Raw genomic sequence first — 21,807 nt, 5'->3', positions numbered from 1 at the left:
GACCAATTAAGCAACGACTAGCAAATAATGCAAAACAACGTAAAATAGGAAAATGTATGCTAGTGATTCGTGCATCGGAAACCTTCCTTATTTCCCCTATAGTGATAGTACCAATAAACCCCTCCACATCATCGCGATGTGATTCTTCTATCTTTCCCTCAAAAGGGACTAAACAAACCCAACAAAAATCATAGAGTGACATCTCCTTATGCTCATCATATAAATGAAACTCCACCATAGGTGGTGAGCTCCTAGAATGGAAATGAAAGTTTTGCACAAAGGTATTTGTGAGTAAGAGATAATGATCGCATTGGTCGTGGAGGAAAGCGGTGAGGCCTGCATTCTTAGCCAATTCATGAAAATCTTCATAAATACCGGCTGCTCTCAAGAAATCATCGGAAGGCCATTCACACGCCCGAACCTCCGCGGTGCGAGGCAGATTATACTTAGGCTTTGGTGCCTTTTCCTTCGAGCTTTGGCTCGATGAGCCCCTCAAAAGTCTCCTCATCATTTTCCGAAAAATTCTGAAAATTTTAGTAACTTCAAAAATAAAAGTAAACCAAACTCAATAATATTGATAGCAACTACTCCTACAAGTGCCTAGAGCCTATATCATGCATCAAAACTACTTGGAACCATATAAATTTGACATGCAAGCTCAAGAACAGGGTCACCTAAGCAGCAAAAATTTGCACTGAATAAAGCACTAGAACAAAAACTAATTGGACCAATGGAGGAGTCACATACCAAGGAACAATCTCCCCAAACAGTTTTATGAGAGGTGCTTTGAGCAAGGAGATCGAAAATGGCAGCAAAGTGAGCTAGAACTCGTGCTTGAGCTGGATATTCGTGTTTGGGGAGGAAGAAGGAGTGTATGGGTGAAAGGATAAGTGGAGGAGGGCCACCATGGGCCCACGAGGCAGGGGGAGCGCCTAGGGGGTAGGACACGCCCTCCACCCTCGTGGGCAGGTGGTTGACCACCTCTGTTGTGTTCTCGGTGCCAAATATTCTCAAATATTCTAGAAAAAATCATATTTAAATTTCAGGGCATTTGGAGAACTTTTATGTTCGAGGTATTTTTGTAATGAACGGATAATCATATAACAGATACAAAAGTATTTATTTTTATTTTATTTAATATAAATAATAGAAGGTAAAAGTGGGGTACAGAAGGTTGTGCCTTCTAGTTTCATCCATCTCATCATCATCAAAAGGAATCCACTAACAAGGTTGATCAAGTCTTGTTAACGAACTCATTCCGAATAACATGGAACCGGAGAAATTTTGAATAACACTATGTTACCTCAACGGGGATATGCACATCCCCAATAATAAGAATATCATATTTCTTCTTGACAGTAGGAAGAGGAAATTCAAATCCTCCAAATATAATTGATGGCATTTTTCCAATAGAGTTGATACTATAAACTTGACGTTGTTTCCTTGGAAAGTGTACCGTATGCTCATTACCATTAACATGAAAAGTGACATTGCCTTTAGTGCAATCAATAACAGCCCCTGCAGTATTCAAAAAGGGTCTTCCAAGAATAATAGACATACTATCGTCCTCGAGAATATCAAGAATAACAATGTCCGTTAAAATAGTAACGTCTGCAACTACAACGGGCACATCCTCACAAATATCGGCAGGTATAGCAGTTGATTTATTAGCCATTTACAAAGATATTTCAGTAGGTGTCAACTTATTCAAATCAAGTCTACGATATAAAGAGAGAGGCATAACATTAACACCGGCTCCAAGATCACATAAAGCAGTTTTAACATAGTTTCTTTTAATAGAGCATGGTATAGTGGGTACTCCTGGATCTCCAAGTTTCTTTGGTATTCCACCCTTAAAAGTATAATTAGCAAGCATGGTTGAAATTTCAGCTTCCGGTATCTTTTTTTTATTTTTAATAATATCTTTCATGTACTTAGCATAAGGATTGGTTTTGAGCATATCGGTTAATCGCGTACGCAAAAAGATAGGTCTAATCATTTCATCAAAGCGCTCAAAATCCTCATCATCCTTTTTCTTGGATGGTTTGGGAGGAAAAGGCATGAGTTTCTGAACCCAAGGCTCTCTTCCTTTACCATGTTTCCTGGCAACAAAGTCTTTCTTATCATAACATTGATTCTTTGATTGTGGGTTATCAAGATCAAAAGCAGGTTCAATTTCTATGTCATTATCATTACTAGGTTGAGCATCATTATGAACATTATCATTAACATTATTACTAGTTTCAGGTTCATTGCCAGATTGAGTTTCAGCATCAGAAATAGAAATATCATTAGGATTCTCAGGTGTTTCAGTAATAGGTTCACTAGAAGCATGCAAAGTCATATCATTTTTCTTTTTCTTCTTTTTAGAAGAACTAGGTACATCTATATTAGTTCTCTGAGAATCTTTCTCAATTCTCTTAGGGTGGCCTTCAGGATACAAAGGTTCGTGAGTCATTCTACTAGTTCTAGTAGCCACTCTAACAGCATTATCATTATTCTTACTATTCAATTCATTGAGCAAATCATTTTGAGCTTTAAGTACTTGTTCTACTTGAGTGGTAACCATGGAAGCATGTTTACTAATAAGTTTAAGTTCACCATTGACATTAGCCATATAATCACCCAAGTGTTCAAGCATATTTGAATTGTATTTCAATTGTCCACCAAAATAAGCATTAAAATCTTCTTGCTTAGCCATAAATTTATCAAACTCATCTAAGCATGGGCTAGCAAATTTAGTAAATGGGATTTCAGCTTTATCATATCTATAGAGAGAATTTACCTTTACTACCTGTGTCAGGTTATCAAGACCATGAGTTTCTTCAATAGTAATGGATTAAGATTATACGTTTCTTCAATAGGCGGTAAATTAAGACCATGTATTTCTTCAATAGGAGGTAAATTCTTAACATCTTCAGCTTTAATACCTTTTTCTTTCATAGATTTCTTTGCCTCTTGCATATCTTTAGGACTGAGAAATAGAATACCCCTCTTCTTTGGAGTTGGTTTAGGAATAGGCTCAGGAATTGGCTTCGGATGTGTCCAATTATTTTCATTTGTCAACATATTATTCAACAGAATTTCAGCTTCATCCGGTGTTCTTTCCCTGAAAACAGAACCAGCACAACTATCCAGGTAATCTCTGGAGGCATCGTTAGTCCATTATAAAAGATATCAAGTATTTCATTTTTCTTAAGAGGATGATCAGGCAAAGCATTAAGTAATTGGAGAAGCCTCCCCCAAGCTTGTGGGATACTCTCTTCTTCAATTTGCACAAAATTATATATATCCCTTAAGGAAGCTTGTTTCATTTGAGCAGGGAAATATTTAGCAGAGAAGTAATAAATCATATCCTGGGGACTATGCACACAACCAGGATTATGAGAATTAAACCATATCTTAGCATCACCCTTTAATGAGAACGGAAATATTTTAAGGATGTAAAATTAATGAGTTCTCTCATCTTTATTAAACACGGTAGCTATATCATTCAATTTAGTAAGATGTGCCACAACAGTTTCAGATTCATAACCATGAAAAGGATCAGATTCAACCAAAGTAATTATATCAGGATCAACAGAGAATTCATAATCCTTATCAGTAACAAAGATAGGTGAAGTAGCAAAAGCAGGGTCAGGTTTCATTCTAGCATTTAGAGATTGCTTACTCCATTTAGCTAATAACCTTTTGAGCTCATTTCTATTTTTGCAAGCTAAAATAGCTATCATGCAAGTTAGAGTCCAAAACAAGGGCAAAAGTGTTTGGAAAAGTAGATACGTTGGAGACGTATCAGGAACGAAGGGGACCAGAAGTGTGGAGACGAGGCTCGAAGCAATGGAGCAACAAGTTTTCAAGTGTCAGCCCTACGTACATCACCTTTCATATGGAACAGGCATGCTTTAGTGATGGGGCTAGCCGCTTTCACAAGAAATCAAACCAAACAAAGACACTTAGCATAGGAGTAGATTAGGGCATCTAGTGCTCTGTTCATCGTCTGAGGACTCTAAGGTGCCAAGGGAAATAGCTCCATCCCATTGGATATCCCTAGCCTTGGTGGATCAGTGCAGTGAGAAAAAACTCTTCCATTCTATCTATGGTAGATAAAGGAGCTTCAAAGCCGTAGCCATCCTCATGGCCTTTTCACTCTACAGCCGTTGCACTTTTTTTATTAAATGAAATAGTTCGTTTTCTCGCTCTTAACTCGAAAGTACTAACTAAATAGGGGCAAGGAGAAATAAAGAAGTGTGGGGGAGAAGCAGCCGAGCTCATTCCCTTCCATTCCTGCTCTATAGTAGGGGTTATGTCCCCCTTTCCTAGTGAGAGCAATACGCAATGCTGCTACGAATAGAGATAGTGCCCTATCCACTGCAAAACGGTACTCTGCTTCAACCACACGGTATGGCTCCCTCATTTCAAACCAAGCTGTAGACCGAGTAGGAAACAGCTAAAGGTTCCGGTCCAAAGGTAAGAAGATCCGTTGGTTGGAAATCTGTATCAATTGTTACTGGTTCTCCCGTTCTTGGTACTGTGTCATGTGACTCTAAAGCCCCAACTAGGCTAGATCAAGATCTTGGTCCTTGCTAGGCTTACTCGCGTAAATAACCCCCATGTCTTAGGTGTTCTCGGGGATAAGCGAGTCAGTACAATCGGTTGCACAACCGTCCAGTCCATATCATAATTGTCATAATCAATCATATCAGTAGGTGGCATACTTGCCTGCTCAAGTCCATCTACTATGGATGTGGGCTTGGACCAAGCCATCCCCAAACACTGAACCGGATCTTGAAAATGGGACTGAACTGAATCCGACTTCTTGGTAGCCCAGTGGCTTTTGGTCCCCATCGGAAAGTGCTGAATGGATTGCTCCTTGCCCAACGATAAAAAGAAAGAAATTTAGGAGAGGATTGATAGGTTTAAGCATTCAGGGCTGGTCGCTCTTATGGATACCTGTGAGCTAGAGTCGGGAATCGAAAAGGAGACAACGGAAGCCGTACAGATCTAGTTGGGAATGCTGTTCATGCAGTGGAGAGCGTAAATGACCGGCCCTTGAGGCGCGAGTAGACTTATCATATAGAAAGGAAAGAGATAAGCGGAGGGAGGATGTTTGATGATAGCCAAGATCTCCATCTCATTTGTCACTCTCGTATTCTTAATAGGAATCGGCAAGCAGATACAACCACTAGGCCATTGCCATTCGACTAGTCTATCAGAGTATCCTACGAAGTCAGGTCCAGTAGGCGCAGGATGCGCTAAGCCATTCGATCTTCCTGCTGGTAGTCCACCATAGAGGTCCTATGTAGCCATTTGTTTTCTCGCTTAACTAATTTGTATGAGGCGATACAGCTGAGATCAGCCAACGGTTCGAGCACTTAGCACAATGTGCCACTTAACCGGACGAGCGCAAGACCGGGTCTACCTACCTTATGACATTTATGAAAAACGAATGTTGTATTAAGGGGTTTCTATTAGTTAGTAACAAAGCCGGCAGTATCCTTGAATTCAGGGGTCAGCTACGGGAGGTATGTCTCCATGTGTGCCGAAGAAGCGTCTATCATTATACGCTGTTTATCCAATCGAAAACTGATTCGTTTAGTTGGCAGAACCCACGCCAATATCATATTGGATCCATATGTTTCATACTATGGTTAGGTTTACCTTAACACTTTTGTTGTAGGTGCGGATGCTTGCAATAGAGGTTAATCATAAGTGGGATGCATGTCCAAGTAAGGGCAGTACCCAAGCACCGGTCCACCCACATACTAAATTATCAAAGTATCGAACGCGAATCATATGAACATGATGAAAACTAGCTTGACGATATTCCCATGTGTCCTCGGGGGCGCTTTTCTCTATATAAGAGTTTTTCCAGGCTTGTCCTTTGCTACAAAAAGGATTGGGCCACCTTGTTGCACTTTATTTACTTTTGTTACTTGTTACTCGTTACAAATTATCCTATCACAAAACTATTTGTTACCACTTATTTCAGTACTTGCAGAGAATACCTTGCTGGAAACCGCTTATCATTTCCTTCTGCTCCTTGTTGGGTTTGACACTCTTACTTATCGAAAGGACTACGATAGATCCCCTATACTTGTGTGTCATCAGGACCCACCGGATGGGCCATCGTATTTCGCGAAAAAAACTTTCCCCCTGACTGCTGGGACCCATCAGCTACATCTTCCCACGCAAGGAAGTGCGTCCATATTACGGGAAAAAATGATTCGCCCCCTGACTGCTGGGACCCACCAGCTACATCTTCGCATGCAAGGAAGTGCCTGACAGTCGGGACCCACCCGGTCAAAGCGTACGTAGCGTTGTCATTCTAGTCACGGACGTGTACGTACATACTGGTTGATGTAGAGGCGCGCATGTGTGGTAGTACAGGCGCGGACGTGTCATAGTAGAGGCGGACACGTAGCATGTACACGTACATACAGTGTCCAGGGTGCAAGAAAGTAAATACGGCCACGTACGTACATACAAGCGGGGTCTTGAATGCCTACTCGTGCATACGTATGGCCAGGGCTCGTGTACATGGCTGTGGCTGGGTCGGAACGGAGAAACTGCGTCGTCTTCGTGTTCATGGGGAGGCAACGGAATGTGTCGTGTTCATCGGGAGGCAACAGAACGCGTGTTGTTTATTGGGAGCCAACCGGCTTGGACGGAACAGTCGATGGAAACGAGGCCTGGCGTACCGCAGAACGGGGGAAACGGCCTTGTGTTCGACCGGCGATGGTGGAAATGGGATGCTGTTCATCGGGAGGGGTCTGGCATACCGCAAAACGGAGGAAACTGACCTCCTACAGTGGAAATGGGGTCCTGTTGATCGGGAGGGGTGTGGCGTACCGCAAAACGGAGGAAACAGACTTGTGTTGGAGCGCTACGGTAGAAACGGGGGTCCTGTTCATCGGGACGGGTGTGGCGTACCGCAAAACGGGACTCGACGGGATATTATTCATCTCCACCGTCGACCTTCTCCAGCCTCCACGGGCTCCTGTTCTTCTACCGTCGACCTCCTCCAACCTCCACCTGCGACTGTTCATCCACGGGCTCCTGTCATCTAGCCTCCACCACACGCTCCTCCACCGGGTACTGTTCAACCAGCCCTCTGCACGGGGTCCTGTTCAACCACCCCTCCACGGGCTACTATTCATCAAGCCCTCCACCGGCTACTGTTCAACCAGCCCTCCACTGGTCCTGTTCATCCATCTCTCCACGGGGTCCTATTCATCCACCGTGTCGATCGATCGGGGTCCTGTTCATCCAGTGACAACGACCTCTACTACCATGGGGTCCTGTTCATCCAACCCCCCAGCAGGAACTGTTCATCCAAACACCCCAACAACACTCACTATTCATCAAGAGGCAGCATCGATCGGCTTCAGTTAGCAACAGTAGCGAAGGAATCACTCGGGTTCTTTTAACAGCAAGGGATCGATCGATCGCTCAGGTTCAGTAACGCATAGCCTGCAGTGCAATCGCTCGGGTTCGGTTAGAGTGCAATGACTTTCTCGGGTTCAGTTAGAACCCAACGCCTCGCACACATACACACGTGTACGTACGAGAGAAACGCACATGTCTCGGCCCCCGACCACCCACCATAACCGGGAACTCCCCGGTATTTTCCTCGCCCGCGCTTCTACCATGGTTTTTTCCTTCATGGACGGCCCAAAGAAAGTCATGCAGCTGCGTCTCCGGCCCGCCCAGGACGAAAAGCCTATTTTCTGTCATGATTTTTGTCATAGAAGTAGGACCGCACCACATCTATGATGATACTGGGTTTTGTCCCAATTATCGTCATAGAAGTGTCATAAGTATGACAAAAAAAATTCGTTCGGCCCAAGATGTCACGGATGCGTATTTTTTTAGTGACTTGTGCATCCAAAATCTTTTAAACCAGTTTTGCCACATGATTCCACTACATCTACCTATATGCGGTATTATTTTGCTATTCTAAGCAAATTTGCATGTGCCGTCTCTAATTTTCAAAATAAACTTCTCTTTTGTGTGTTTGTTTCGCTCGCGGAGTGGTGAGGGGTGGCTAATATTTTCCATGCTAGATGTTTTATTCTCAAGATGAGTGTTTATTCACTTGTCATTGCACGAGAGTAAGGCAAAGGTATTAGGGATGCCTAGTCCCGAAATGAAAAAAATGAATTTACTTTATGTTGTCAAATAATAAATTCCTTGGAAAGTGTTGGTATGGAGGGCACCCGTGGATACGGTTAGCCATGGAAAGTGAAAGTTATGGTGGAAAAAGGAATAAACTTTATTTTCTGTTTGGGAACCGCCTATGGCATATCTAGCATGGAAAGTGTTGGGAACTCTAGGTCATTTTCGCTGGTGGGATGGATACACCTCCCAAAATGTTTTTATCTCTAATTTTTTGGTTTGAGCTCTAGCACCTCTACAAATCCCTACTTCCCTCTGCGAAGGGCCTTTCTTTTACTTTATAAAAAAAATTGAAATTTGAGTCTCCATCTTCTCTCATAAAAGCACCAACTAGGAGGCAATATGAGTGTGCTCAAGTATTGAGTGTAGTTAATATTCAAGTGTGTTTCATGAATGGATCAATGTTTGAGCATGATGGGCTAGGGATAACTTATTTTAGCATTGATATTTTGAAAGACATGGTTTCTTGTTGATATGCTTGAGTATCTAAATTATTATGTCAAAACTAGACTATTGCTTTGAATCACATAAAAGTCCAAATGTCCATGCTATAAAGAAAAGAATATGATATGACTTGATGAACATCACTCCACATCAAAAATTCTGTTTTTATCACTTACCTACTCAAGGACGAGTAGGAGTTAAGCTTGGGGATGCTGATACGTCTCCAACGTATCTATAATTTTTTATTGTTCCATGCTGTTTTATTATCAATCTTGGATGTTTTATAATCATTTTTACATTCATTTTATATCATTTTTTGGTACTAACCTATTGACACAGTGCCAAGTGCTAGTTGTTGTTTTTCCATGTTTTTTACATCGCAGAAAATCAATATCAAACGAAGTCCAAATGCCACGAAACTCCGCAATGATTTTTTATGGGCCAGAAGGAAGGCAATGGGCCCTGGTTGCACCTGGGCGGTGCCCCGAGGGGAGCACAACCCACCAGGGCGCACCAAGAGGCCCAGGCATGCCCTGGTGGGTTGTGCCCACCTCGGGTGCCCACCGGACTGCATCTTTGCTCTATAAATACCACAATATTCCAAAAACCCTAAAGGAATCGACGAAATACTCATCCAGCCATAGCAGAGTCTAGAATCACCAGATCCAATCTAGACACCATCTCGGATGGGGTTCACCACCTCCATTGGTGCCTCTCCGATGATGCGTGAGTAGTTCTTTGTAGACCTTCGGGTCCGTAGTTAGTAGCTAGATGGCTTTCTCTCTCTCGCTGAATTCTCAATACAATGGTCTCTTGGAGATCCATATGACGTAACTCTTTTGCGATGTGTTTGTTGGGATCTGATGAACTTCGAGTTTATGACCAGTCATATCTTTTTATATCCATGAAAGTTATTTGAGTTTCTTTGATCACTTATATGCATGATCTCTTATAGCCTCATATTTCTTCTCTGATATTTGGGTTTTGTTTCGCCAACTTGATCTATTTATCTTACAATGGGAAGAGGTGCCCGGTAGTGGGTTCGACCTTACGGTGCTTGATCCCAGTGATAGAAAGGGAACCGACATGTATGTATCGTTGCTACTAAGGATGAAAAGATGAGCTCTATATCTACCACCATATAGATAAATGGATCTTGTCTACATCATGTCATTGTTCTTATTGCATTACTCCATTTTTCCATGAACTTAATACACTAGATGCATGTTGGATAGCGGTTGATGTGTGGAGTAATACTAGTAGATGTAGGCAGGAGTCGGTCTACTAATCTTGGACGTGATGCCTATGTAATGATCATTTCCTGGATATCATCATAATTATTTGAAGTTCTATCAATTGCCCAACAGTAATTGTTTTACCAACCGTTTTCTATTTTTCTCGAGAGAAGCCACTAGTGAAACCTATGGCCCCCGGGTCTTCTTTCTCATATATTTTCCTTGCGGTCTACTTTTCCTTTGCATTTTTATTCAGATCTATTAAACCAAAAAGTACAAAAATACCTTGTTGTGTTTTATCTTTATTCATTTTATTTGGCGTTTGATCTATCAATCTACTACAATTTACCTCACGTCCATTTGCCTATCTTGAGGCGCCGCACCCCGGAAGGGATTGACAACCCCTTTAACACGTCGGGTTGTGAGGTGTTGTTATTTGTGTGCAGGTGCTGCTTACGTTGTGTTGCTTCATTCTCCTACTGGTTCGATACCTTGGTTTCATAACTGAGGGAAATACCTACCGTCGCTGTGATACATCATCCCTCCCTCTATAGGGAAATACCGACGTAGTTCCAGCTACCATCAATGGCCGCTTCACCATCAGACGCAGATCCTTCCTCAAAGTTTGCGCCATGGATGAAACCAACAAAGGCACTCTTTACAGCAACTTGAACCTTGGCGGGTCGTGCATGATGAGCCGTCTCGACGATGTCGGTGCAGGTGTCCAGCTCAGGGCCCGATTAGCCGATCTTGCCGATGAAGACGTGGATTCCGCCAAAGGGGGACCCGGTACCCGTACTCAATTGAGCCGGCCTCGGGGCCCCAGCCAGCGTCATCGATGTAGAGCTTCCTATGACGACTCTTGGTCATCTGGCCCACGACGTATCCCTTGATCCCTGCGAAGCTTCCCTTTAAGAACTCGAAACCACCGCACGCTAGCCCCATGATGGGCGCCAACTATCATGGACTTGACATGGCAGATGTCCTAGCGCAAGGACTTAGTCGTGGAGCCATCACAACTAGGTTAGCTTGAAGGGGTTAAACAGGACAAATGACACAGAGAGTTTACCCAGGTTCGGCCCCTCTCAACAAGGTAAAAGCCTACTCCTGCTTTGTGTTGTATTTCTAGGGTTTCGATTACCAGGGAGCAAATACGCTTGACCTAGCTCTTGATTGTTTTTTTCTTGAGTTAACCCGCCGCTGGGTCACCCCTTTATATACACAGGTTGATGCCTGGCGGCTTACAGAGTCCCGGCCATCTCATACACAACGTGTCCGGCTCGGTGACTAACTAAGCTTGCCTTACAATACAAGTTATACATGTGGCGGTTCATCCTCTTGGGCCTCAAGTCACCTCTGGGTCTTGGGTCGTCAATGGGCTTTCTATGACCCGCCATCTTCATTGATAAGTCGCCAGTGGTATGACCCGGCCCCACCTGGGCGGTTCATTCCTAGTAGTTATATCCCCAACAGCGGACTTTGTTAATATAGTTGGATCATATGGTGTTTCTCCCTTTCTATCTTGTTGTGATGAATTGAGTTTTCCCTTTGAGATTTTGTTTTATCGGATTGAATACTTTTATGGATTTGAGAGAACTTGATATATGTCTTGCATATGAATACTTGTGGTGACAATGGGGTATCGTATTGATTCACTTGATGTATGTTTTGGCACTCAACTCGCGGATTCCTGAGGTGGCATTGGGGTAATCTATGCATAGGGGTTGATGCACATTCTTGTCTTTGTTTCTCCGATAGAAATCTTGGGGCACTCTTTGAGATTCTTTGTGTTGGATTGAGTATTATTAATCTGAAATTATTTGGTGTTATTTTAGTACGAACTCTTGGATAGATCGGTCGGAAAGAATAGCTTCGAGGTGGTTTTGTACCCTACAAACGATTTCTTCTTATGTTCTCCGCTAGATAGGAACTTTGGGGTGATTCTTCATCGCACGTTGAGGGATGATTATATGATCCAATTATATTAGCATTGTTGAGAGATTGCACTAGCGAAAGTACGGACCTTATGCCTCATTCTCAAGCATTGCAATACCATTTGTGCTCCATTTTATCAATTGCTACCTTGCTGTTTTTTATTGTTCCTACTACAAAAATCAATATCTACTATCATTACTATGCTTGTATATCCATCTCTTCGCCGGACTAGTGCACCTATACAAATTACCATTGTATTTGGTGTGTTGGGGACACAAGAGACTTTTTATTATTTGGTTGCAGGGTTGTTTGAGAGAGACCATCTTCATACTACACCTCCCACGGATTGATAAACCTTAGGTCATCCACTTGAGGGAAAATTGCTACTGTCCTACAAAACTCTGCGCTTGGAGGCCCAACACCAGTCTACAAGAATAAGTTGCATAGTAGACATCAAGCTCTTTTCTGGCGTTGTTGCCGGGGAGGTGAGTGCTTGAAGGTATATCTTTAGATCTTGCAATTGAATCTTTTAATTTCTTGTTTTATCACTAGTTTGGTTTATAAAAGGAAACTACAAAAAATGGAATTGAGGTTGCATCATATTATTCATCTTTATAATGTATTTCGTGAAAATGATGGAAAGGAAAATTGTGCTCAATTAATAGAAGAAGAATTCAATATAATGTTTGGTATAAATGATGAGCATGATTGCAATGTTGTTAGTATTAATTCTTTGAATATCCATGAAGCTAATAATATGCAAAGCCATAAGCTTGGGGATGCTATGTTTGATGAAGACGATATTTTTAGTCCCCCAATATTTGTTATGCAAATTTGTTATAATGATTCCATGCCTCCTATTTATGATGATTATATTGATGAAAGTGGATTTGGAGAGGTCATGACTTTATTTAGTGATGAATCCACTATTTCAGAAGAGGTTTCAATTTATTATTATGAGAACAAAGTTTCTATCTATGATGATTATGGTGATGACATGTATGCTATAAATAATAATGATAACCATGAAACTTGTCATCATGATTTTAATTTTCAATCACATGATAGTTATTTTGTTGTGTTTGCTCCCACTACTATTCATGAGAATAAATTTGCTTATGTGGAGAGTAATACAATTTATATGCTTGTGGATCATGAAAAGAATGTTTTATGTGATAATTATACTATTGAATTCATTCATGATGCTACTGAAAATTATTATGAGTGTCGGTGTACAAAAGTAGGGGCCTTTCTATACCCCTTTACTTGTGCATGGGCAGTCATAGCCGCACCTACAGCCGGGCTTGGCGGGGCAAAAGAAGGAAAGATACAAGGCTGCCGAGGAAGCACTCAAGCCAGAAGCATAAAGAGCAAAGGGACAAGATGGGCTTCCCCCAGCAAGAGCCTTGCCGGGGCGGCCTACATGGCCCCGACAAGAGCCTTGCTGGGGGAACTTCCCCAACACCAGCAAGACTACCACCCTTGAGCCTAAGAGTTATGACGTCATCGACAACGTCAAGACCAAGGCTCGGGAGTGCCTTGCGTGGTGGCATGCAGATCTTTGTGAAGCCCAAAGGCCTGCGAATCTAAATAGAAACCAGAAGACGAAGGCCCCTAACAAGATCCTTGCCGGGGGCAGACGAGACCCCCCCGGCAAGACCCTTGCCGGGGACGGCCACGAGACCCGAGCAAGACCTTTGCCGGGGGAATCTACGGAGCCAAGGCCAGGCCTACAATTACAAGAGCTTCGCTGGCCCATGCCCATTCTGACATGGCAACCAGCCTGCAGACTAGGCATGCACCTGCGTGGCAGCATGCAGCTTCTAGGCCAACTAGCCAAGCACCTGCGTGGTGGCATGCAGATCTTCATGAAGCCCCTGCCACTGCACCAGCTCAGCAGCCAGCCAGCCGGCATGGCGCTGCATGCCTCGTCAGCTTGGACGCGCGTCAGAGTGAGGCGAGGCAGCGACAGACGGGATGAGCTTCATTGCTGTCCCCGATAAAGCAAGAGGTCACGTCGGTAGCGCATTAAATGTGTTTTTCCTATGGTGCCAGGCGATAGACTTGTACACTGTACATACTTTCCACCTCCTATGTGCCACTGTGGCAACCCCTTTGACATATGAAAGGAGGCCCGAAGCGTACCAAGGAAGGATTCAGCTTTTTTGGACTAGGCATGCACCGCAGCTAGCTGAAGAGCTCAAGAACACTAAATACACACAAAGCAAGACTAGGGTTTTACGCATCGTTTGCGGCCCGAACCTGGGTAAAAATCCCCCCGCGTTGATCTTCTAGACCCGCTCTTTGCGCAGCCCCACACCCCGCCAACCATAGAAGGGACTCCCTGAGGGATCCCATAGGTGGTGTTCCTGAGCCCCGACATCTTTGCCGCGCCAGGTAGGAGGCACTGAGGCTCTGAAAATCCGGTTTTGAAGTCAACTCATTGACTCCTTCATCGCGATGGCTCCCAAGAAGAAGGCGATCACGACGATTGATATGTCTCCAATGTATATATAATTTTTGATTGATCCATGCTATATTATCTACTGTTTTGGACATTATTGGGCTTTATTTTCCACTTTTATATTATTTTTGGGACTAACCTATTAACCGGAGGCCCATCCCAGAATTGTTGTTTTTTCCTGTTTTAGGGTTTCGAAGAAGAGGAATATCAAACGGAGTCCAAACGGAATGAAACTTTCGGGAATGTGATTTTCTCAACGAACAAGACCCGGGAGACTTGAACCCTACGTCAAGACATAAAAGAGGAGGCCACGAGGTAGGGGCGCGCCTACCCCCCCCCCCACCCCAGGCACGCCCTCCACCCTCGTGGGCCCCCTGTTGCTCCACCGACGTATTCCTTCCTCCTATATATACCTACGTGCCCCCAAACGATTAGATACGGAGCCAAAAACGTAATTCCACCGCCGCAATTTTCTGTATCCACGAGATCCCATCTTGGGGCCTATTCTTGAGCTCCGCCGGAGGGGGCATCGATCATGGAGGGCTTCTACATCAACACCATAGCCCCTCCGATGAAGTGTGAGTAGTTTAGCTCAGACCTACGGGTCCATAGTTATTAGCTAGATGGCGTCTTCTCTCTTTTTGGATCTCAATACAATGTTCTCCCCCTCTCTTGTGGAGAACTATTCGATGTAATCTTCTTTTTGCGGTGTGTTTGTTGAGACCGATGAATTGTGGGTTTATGATCAAGTCTATCTATTAATAATATTTCAATCTTCTCTGAATTCTTTTATGTATGATTGGTTATCTTTGCAAGTCTCTTCGAATTATCAGTTTGGTTTGGCCTACTAGATTGATCTTTCTTGCAATGGGAGAAGTGCTTAGCTTTGGGTTAAATCTTGCAGTGTCCTTTCCCAGTGATAGTAGGGGCAGAAAGGCACGTATTGTATTGTTGCCATCGAGGATAACAAGATGGGGTTTTCATCATATTGCATGAGTTTATTCCTCTACATCATGTCATCTTGCTTAAGGCATTACTCTGTTTTTAACTTAATACTCTAGATGCATGCTGGATTGCGGTCGATGAGTGGAGTAATAGTAGTAGATGCAGGCAGGAGTCGGTCTACTTGTCTCAGACGTGATGCCTATATACATGATCATACCTAGATATTCTCATAACTATGCTCAATTCTGTCAATTGCTCAACAGTAATTTGTTAACCCACCGTAGAATAATTATGCTCTCGAGAGAAGCCACTAGTGAAACCTATGGCCCCCGGGTCTATATTTATCATATTAATCTCCTACTACTTAGTTATTTCCTTTGCTTTTTACTTCGCCTTTATTTTACTTTGCATCTTTATTACAAAAATACCAAATAGTATCTTATCATATCTATTAGATCTCACTCTCGTAAGTGGCCGTCTAGGGATTGACAACCCCTATTCGCGTTGGTTGCAAGGATTTATTTGTTTTGTGCAGGTACGGGGGACTCGCGTGTAGCCTCCTATTGGATTGATACCTTAGTTCTCAAAACTGGGGGAAATACTTACGCTATTTTGCTGCATCATCCCTTCCTCTTCGGGGAAAACCAACGCAGTGCTCAAGAGGTAGCAAGAAGGATTTCTGGCGTTGTTGCCAGGGAAGTCTACGCAAAAGTCAACATACCAAGTACCCATCACATACCCTTATCTCCCGCATTACATTATTTGCCATTTGCCTCTCGTTTTCCTATCCCCCACTTCACCCTTGCCATTTTATTCGCCCCCCTCTCTCTCTATCCTCCATCTCTTTCTCTATTTGCCTCTTTTTGTCTGCTTGCTTTTTGTCTGCTTGTGTGTTAGTTTGCTTGCTTGTCATGATGGCTCAAGATAATACTAAATTGTGTGACTTAACCAATACCAACAACAATGATTTCATTAGCACTCCGATTGCTCCTCTTACCGATGCTAAATCTTGTGAAATTAATACTGCTTTGCTGAATCTTGTCATGAAAGATCTATTTTCGGCCTTCCTTTTGAAGATGCCGCTACCCATCTAAATAGCTTCATTGATTTGTGTGATATGCAACAGAAGAAAGATGTGGATAATGATATTGTTAAATTGAATCTATTTCCTTTTTCGCTTAGAGATTGTGCTAAAGCTTGGTTTTCGTCTTTGCCTAAAAATAGTATTGATTCATGGAACAAATGCAAAGATGCTTTTATCTCTAAGTATTTTCCTCCCACTAAGATCATCTCTCTTAGAAACGATATTATGAATTTTAAACAACTTGATCATGAACATGTTGTACAAGCTTGGGAGAGAATGAAACTAATGATACGTAATTGCCCTACTCATGGTTTAAATTTGCGGATGATTATACAAAAATTTTATGCCGTATTGAATTTTTCTTCTAGAAATCTTTTAGATTCAGCCGCGGCAGGCACTTTATGGAAATCACTTTAGGAGAAGCTACTAAAATCCTAGATAATATTATGGTTAATTATTCTCAATGGCATACTGAAAGATATACTAATAAAAGGGTGCATGCGATAGAAGAAATTAATGTTTTGAGTGGAAAGATGGATGAACTTATGAAATTATTTGCTAATAAGTGTGTTTCTTCTCATCCTAATGATATGCCCTTGTCTACTTTGATTGAGAATAACAATGAATCTATGAATGTGAATTTTGTTGGTAGGAACAATTTTGGTAACAACGCGTATAGAGGAAATTTTAATCCTAGGCCTTATCCTAGTAATCCCTCTAATAATTATGGTAATTCCTACAACAATTCTTATAGAAATTATAATAAGATGCCCTCTGATTTTTAATCTAATATTAAATAATTTACTACTTCGCAAAAGAACTTTAATGCTTTGATTGAAGAAAAATTGCTTAAGATTGATGAGTTGGCTAGGAACGTTGATAGAATTTCTCTTGATGTTGATTCTTTGAAACTTAGATCTATTCCACCTAAGCATGATGTCAATGAGTATCCCAAATCCATGAGAATTTCCATTGATGAGTGCAAAGAAAAAACAGCTAGATTGCGTGCTAAGAAAGGTGCCTTTATAAGAGCGTGTTCTTCTAGTTGCTATGAAAATAATGATGAAGACCTAAAACTTATTGATGTGTCCCCTATTAAATCTTTGTTTTGCAATATGAATCTTGATAATGATGGGACTGAATATGATCCACCTTTACCTAGAAGGCATTCCAAGAATTCGGAATTTGTTGATCTTGATGCTAAAATTGATAAAAGTGGGATTGAAGAAATTAAAACCCTAGATGTTGCTAACCCACTATTATGGATTTCAAGGAATTTAACTATGAAAATTTCTCTTTGATTGATTGTATTTCCTTTTTGCAATCCGTGCTAAATTCTCCTCATGCTTATAGTCAAAATAAAGCATTTACTAAACATATCATTGATTCCTTGCTGCAATCTTATGAAGAAAAACTTGAATTTGAAGTTTATATCCCTAGAAAGCTTTATGATGAGTGGGAACTAACTATTAAAATTAAAATTAAATATCATTAATGCTATGCTTTATGTGATTTGGGTGCTAGTGTTTCCACGATTCCAAAGACTTTGTATGATTTGTTAGGTTTCCGTGATTTTGATGATTGCTCTTTAAACTTGCACCTTGCGGATTCCACTATTAAGAAACCTATGGGAAGGATTAATGATGTTCTTATTGTTGCAAATAGGAATTATGTGCCCGTAGATTTTATTGTTCTTGACATAGATTGCAATCCTTCGTGTCCTATTACTCTTGGTAGACCTTTCCTTAGAACGCTTGGTGCAATTATTGATATGAAGGAAGGAAATATTAGATTCCAATTTCCATTAAGGAAAGGCATGGAACACTTTCCTAGAAATAAAATTAAATTACCTTATGAATCTATTATGAGAGCCACTTATGGATTCCTACCAAAGATGGCAATACCTAGATCTATCCTTGCTTGTTATGCCTAGCTAGGGGCGTTAAACGATAGCGCCTGTTGGGAGGCAACCCAATTTTATTCCTTACTTTGTGCTCCTGTTTAGTAACAAATAATTTATCTAGCCTCTGTTTTGCTTGTGTTTTTTGTGTTTAATTAGTGTTTGTGCCAAGTAGAACCGTTGGGAACACTTGGGGAAAGTCTTGTTACACTTGCTGTAAAAAACAGAAACTTTAGCGCTCACGAGAACTTCTGCCATTTTTATTTCGAAATTTATATTTAGTTAATTCTTTTTTAAAATTATTAACAGATAAATTCCTCACGTCCAGCAATTTATTTTAGAATTTTTGGGGTTCCAGATCTTGCGCTAGCTACAGATTACTACAGACTTCTGTTTTTGACAGATTCTGTTTTTCGTGTGTTGTTTGCTTATTTTGATGAATCTATGGCTAGTAAAATAGTTTATAAACCATAGAGAAGTTGGAATACAGTAGGTATAAAACCAATATAAATAAAGAATGAGTTAATTACAGTACCTTGAAGTGGTCTTTTGTTTTCTTTCGCTAACGGAGCTCACAAGATTTTCTACTTTAAGTTTTGTGTTGTGAAGTTTTCAAGTTTTGGGTAAAGATTTGATGGATTATGGAACAAGGAGTGGCAAGAGCCTAAGCTTGGGGATGCCCATGGCACCCCCAAGATAATCTAAGGACACCTAAAAGCCAAATCTTGGGGATGCCCCGGAAGGCATCCCCTCTTTCGTCTACTTCTATCGGTAACTTTACTTGGAGCTATATTTTTATTCGCCACATGATATGTGTTTTGCTTGGAGCGTCTTGTATGATTTGAGTCGTTACTTTTTAGTTTAACACCATCATCCTTTATGTACACACCTTTTTGAGAGAGCTATACATGATTTGGAATTTGTTAGAATACTCTATGTGCTTCGCTTATATCTTTTGAGTTATATAGTTTTGCTCTAGTACTTCACTTATATCTTTTAGAGCACGGTGGTGGATTTGTTTTATAGAAACTATTGATCTCTCATGCTTCACTTAGATTATTTTGAGAGTCTTAAATAGCATGGTAATTTTGTTAAAGTCTTAATATGCTTGGTATACAAGAATAATAATAAAACTTTCTTATGAGTGTGTTGAATACTATGAGAAGTTTGATGCTTGATAGTTGTTTTGAAATATAAAGATGGTGATATTAAAAGTTGTGCTAGTTGAGTAGTTGTGAATTTGAGAAATACTTGTGTTAAAGTTTGTGATTCCCGTAGCATGAACGTATGGTGGACTGTTATGTGATGAAGTCGGAGCATGATTTATTTTTTGATTGTCTTCCTTATGAGTGGCGGTCGGGGACGAGCGATGGTCTTTTCCTACCAATCTATCCCCCTAGGAGCATGCACGTAATACTTTGCTTCGATAACTTGACGATTTTTGCAATAAGTATATGAGTTCTTTATGACTAATGTTGATTCCATGGATTATACGCACTTTTCTCACCCTTCCACCTTTGCTAGCCTCTCTAATACCGCGCACCTTTCGCCGGTATCATACACCCACCATATACCTTCCTCAAAACAGCCACGATAGCTACCTATTATGGCATTTCCATAGACATTCCGAGATATATTGCCATGCAACTTTCCACCGTTCCGTTTATTATGACACACTCCATCATTGTCATATTCCTTAGCATGATCATGTAGTTGACATCGTATTTGTGGCAAAGCCACCATTCATAATTCATTCATACGTGTCACTCTTGATTCATTGCATATCCCGGTATACCGCCGGAGGCATTCATATAGAGTCATATTTTGTTATAAGTATCGAGTTGTAATTGTTGAGTTGTAAGAAAAATAAAAGTGTGATGATCATCATTATTAGAGCATTCTCCCAGTGAGGAAAGGATGATGGAAACTATGATTCCCCCACAAGTTAAGATGAGACTCCGGACGAAAAATAAAAAAGGAGAAAGAAAAGAGGCCAAAAAAAAGAGAAAAGGCCCAAATAAAAAATGAGAGAAAAAGAGAGAAGGGACAATGTTACTATCCTTTGACCACACTTGTGCTTCAAAGTAGCACCATGATATTCATGATAGAGAGTCTCCTATCTGATCACTTTCATATACTAGTGGGAATTTTTCATTATAGAACTTGGCTTGTATATTCCAATGATGGGCTTCCTCAAAGTGCCCTAGGTCTTCATGAGCAAGCAAGTTGGATGCACACCCACTTAGTTTCTTTTTGAGCTTTCATATACTTATAGCTCTAGTGCATCCGTGCATGGAAATCCCTACTCACTCACATTGATATCTATTGATGGGCACCTCCATAGCCAATTGATACGCCTAGTTGATGTGATACTATCTTCTCCCTTTTTCTCTTCTCCACAACCACCATTCTATTCCACCTATAGTGCTATGTCCATGGCTCACGCTCATGTATTGCGTGAAGATTGAAAAAGTTTTGAGAATGTAAAAAGTATGAAACAATTTCTTGGCTTGTCATCGGGGTTGTGCATGATTTAAATATTTTGTGTGGTGAAGATGGAGCATAGCCAGACTATATGATTTTGCAGGGATAACTTTCTTTGGCATGCTTATTTTGAGAAGACATGATTGCTTTATTAGTATGCTTGAAGTATTATTATTTTTATGTCAATATTAAACTTTTGTCTTGAATCTTTCGGATCTGAATATTCATACCACAATTAAGAAGAATTACATTAAAATTATGCCAAGTAGCACTCCGCATCAAAAATTCTGTTTTTATCATTTACCTACTTGAGGACGAGTAGGAATTAAGCTTGGGGATGCTTGATACGTCTCCAACGTATCTATAATTTTTGATTGCTCCATGCTATATTATCTAATGTTTTGGACATTATTGGGCTTCATTTTACACTTTTATATTATTTTTGGGACTAAACTATTAACCAGAGGCCCAACCCAGAATTGCTGTTTTTTTGCCTGTTTTAGGGTTTCGAAGAAAAGGAATATATCAAACGGAGTCCAAACGGAATGAAACCTTCGGGAACGTGATTTTCTCAATGAACAAGACCCGGGAGACTTGGACCCTACGTCAAGACACAAAAGAGGAGGCCACGAGGTAGGGGGGCGCGCCTACCCCCCCCCCCCCCCCGGCGCGCCCTCCACCCTCGTGGACCCCCTGTTGCTCCACCGACATGCTCCTTCCTCCTATATATACCTACATACCCCCAAACGATCAGATACGGAGCCAAAAACGTAATTCCACTGCCAGAACTTTCTGTATCCACGAGATCCCATCTTGGGGCCTATTCCGGAGCTCCGCCGGAGGGGGCATCGATCACAGAGGGCTTCTACATCAACACCATAGCCCCTCCGATGAAGTGTGAGTAGTTTACCTCAGAACTACGGGTCCATAGTTATTAGCTAGATGGCTTCTTCTCTCTTTTTGGATCTCAATACAATGTTCTCCCCCTCTCTTGTGGAGAACTATTCGATGTAATCTTCTTTTTGCGGTGTGTTTGTTGAGACCGATGAATTGTGGGTTTATGATCAAGTCTATCTATGAATAATATTTGAATCTTCTCTGAATTCTTTTATGTATGATTGGTTATCTTTGCAAGTCTCTT

The sequence above is a fragment of the Triticum urartu genome, chromosome 2A (assembly GCF_056163025.1).
Source record: "Triticum urartu cultivar PI428250 chromosome 2A, HENAU_Tu73, whole genome shotgun sequence".
NCBI classification, from domain to species: domain Eukaryota; kingdom Viridiplantae; phylum Streptophyta; class Magnoliopsida; order Poales; family Poaceae; genus Triticum; species Triticum urartu.
This window is presented reverse-complemented; position numbering follows the sequence as displayed.